At 33.9% G+C, this 3,043-nt stretch overlaps 1 pseudogene; it reads right to left on the bottom strand.

Annotated features, from left to right (window-relative positions):
• Positions 1-2,164: 2,164 nt before the first annotated feature.
• On the bottom strand, positions 2,165-2,264 carry LOC122108757 (annotated as a pseudogene).
• Between the last annotated feature and the right edge of the window lie 779 nt (positions 2,265-3,043).

Consider the following 3,043-nt stretch of genomic DNA (forward strand, 5'->3'; position numbering starts at 1 on the left):
ATTTGAAGAGCTCAAGGACAGTGCCCAGGCCCAGAGGTCAGGCCCCACAAATAATTTTTTAAAAAATGAATCTAAATACTTGAAAATTCTACTAACAGATCTGACTGAAATCAGTTGAATCACACTTTTCCTGTACAATGAAGGAACAGGTCCAGGCTAGGAAAGCAGCTAGAGAAGGCAGGCAGAATGTATCTGTGACAAAACTTTGTGGAAAATGGAATCGAGGATTACTTACTGGTGATTCACTTGCGCTTGAAGCATGATTCTGAACTATTGCTTGCTGATTCTGAACTATTGCTTTGATCATTATATTCTCCAAGAAGAAAAAGTGAAATTTAATTGGCAGCAAAGGACTACAAATACATTTTGACTTCTCATTAAGCATCTTCAGTCATCAAAATCACCTGCAGACAATAGATAGGCCTATTTTTATATGAAAACAAGTGTCTTTAAAAAACAAGAATTTAGGTAGTCATACAAAGGACTTCTATTTTACTACTGCATTATACATTTTTTATAATGTTGAATACCAACATTAGAAAGCTACTAGAAAGCTCTTAAAGACCATATGTTGAATAGTGAGTTCTCTTACACTATAACATGGTATTTCCCAAATCATTTACATAGAAGGCATTGTTTCCTATTTTCTCATTCCTAGAATAAGCTGCACATGAAGACACCACTGGTCCTCATTTTCACTCTGTGCCTTTGAATACTGAGGAAAATCTTTCCTCTGCTCTCTATCCATTCACTACTCTCCAATTAGAATAATTTAGAATAGTAAAAATGGAAAAAGAAAAAATAAATCATGGTGAAAATACATATGCAAAAAATTCACCAGTTTTTTCTGACTAGTTCAACCAATGTGAACTATTGGGGAAATACATGGACATCTCATTCCCACTGGCACTCAAAGTCTCTGGTTAGGCAATTCTGATGAAGACAAGGAACAAGATGAAAAAGTGAGGAATGGTATGAATTGCAAGAAAAAAATGGAGTAGGATCCAAGCAAATTTCTTCTTTGGGATGCCAAAATTTATCGGCTTACTATGGTGCGGAGACTACTTTCCAAAAAGGCCACCCAGATGAATACTAGGGATGAGGATGAGTATACCCCTCTTCATCGGTAAGCCTAGAGTGGACACTTAGACATTGTCCATGAGTTGGTAGCTCAAGGCAGATATTCATGCAATAACTCTGAATGGCTGGACACCCCTGCACAGTGCTTATATGTGGAATAATACCAGAGTGGCTTCTTTATTATTTCATCATGATGCAGATACCAATCCCCAAACTAAAGGGCTCTTGACCCCCTTGCATCTTGCTGCTGGGAATAGAAATAGCAAAGATACTCTGTATCTCCTTCTGTTGAACCATTATATCAAACAAGGTCTGGAGAACAACTTGGAAGAAACTGCATTTGATATTGCCAAAAGGATAAGTACGTATCACTACCTCTTTGAAGTTATCAAAGGCTGTACAAATTGTTCTCCTAAGTCGTTATGGTTTGGTTAAGTTTCTTAAATTTCAAAAATGCCAGTCCATCTTTTGTGTCCCTACAAATTGTTTTTTCACAATACAAAGCATCAACAATATCTTACTATAAAAATTCATGTATTCCATGGTATTCTTCCAAGTGAATTGCGTGACTTTGATATCAAAATGTATTCAAGAGTTGTTTGTATACATCTATAATGATTCCTGCAGAGTTTGTGATTTTTTTAATCAGAAATAATTTTAACTTATCTGTTGGAATGAATAGTATAGAAACTAAAGATGTTCCGAGTGCATTTCTGAAAAAAGTATATCTATGTTTGTATAATGTCCATAATCTATTTCATTCATCCTAGATATAATACTTTGAATTCTACATTGTTATATCATGTATAGATTCATTAATAAATGTGACCTTTCAGATTGCATTCCATATAGAAGGAATTTAAGATTCCTTTTTTTACTAGGTTCTTATATTATTTTATTTCTTTGGGATAAAATGGCAATGTTATCTAATTTCAAGTTTTGTAAAGGTTACCTTTCTAAGGTGAAAATTTAATACACTGATGTCAAACTAACCTTTAATTCTATGAATTACATGTATGTTACACTTGTATTTTTGTAATCAACTTTTTAATAACTTTTTTTCATTTCTTGCATCAGAAGAATGAAAAATATGGAATACTTCACAAATTTTCATATCATCCTTGTGCAAGTGCCATGTTAATCTCTGTATTGTTGTAATTTGGGTAGACCTGCTGCTAAAGCATGTAGTATACTCTAAATTTAAGTACGTAATGATATAATCTTTATAAAGGCATGTATCCATAGTTGCCTTTTTGTAACAAGGAACCCTTATTGTTCCTAAAAATGCTATTGATCTCATTTCTCTAAAAATCTGTGTATACTGGAAAAAACTTATATAGTTTGTTCGATTTCTCACATTTACAATTTTTGTCAATGACTATTTTGTCATTTTCATTTTAAATTTGATCATACTTTGAAACCTTTACAGATAAGTCCAAAGGTGGTGGCTTTTCAAGTACTTATTTATCAACTGAGTTAGCTTTGTGGAGCTAATGGACTCAAAGTAAGCCTTGCTTAAGAGCTACTTCTAACTTTCTGCAGCTTAAAATTTCCCAAATGAGGTCTTGCTGGGACAAATATCTACCTAAACCTTTACCCTTCTTCCATGTAGGAACAGACCAACCAGAATATCTTACCCTGACAGCATAGATTGTCTTACTGGAACAAAGATAATCTTAGTTACAAGGGATCATAGAGAGATGAACAGTTCAGACAGAATTGTTCAGAATGGAAGGTATTTTATCAAAACATAATTGTTAATTGTACTTATCATTTCAAAAGTAGCTAAAGCCAAGAAAGTGAAAAAAATTGTTCATATGCATGATTACCTACTGTCCTGGCCTGTCTATCATCCAACCAAGCAGGAACTTACACTTCTGACATTCTATCACCAAATATTTCCATTGCTCCTGGAGAAGTCCACATGTTTCTCCTCGATATTAGGCCTTAAATTGGTAATGTT

This window comes from Dipodomys spectabilis, unplaced genomic scaffold (genome assembly GCF_019054845.1).
Source record: "Dipodomys spectabilis isolate Male_0828 unplaced genomic scaffold, ASM1905484v1 ptg000065l, whole genome shotgun sequence".
Taxonomy (NCBI): domain Eukaryota; kingdom Metazoa; phylum Chordata; class Mammalia; order Rodentia; family Heteromyidae; genus Dipodomys; species Dipodomys spectabilis.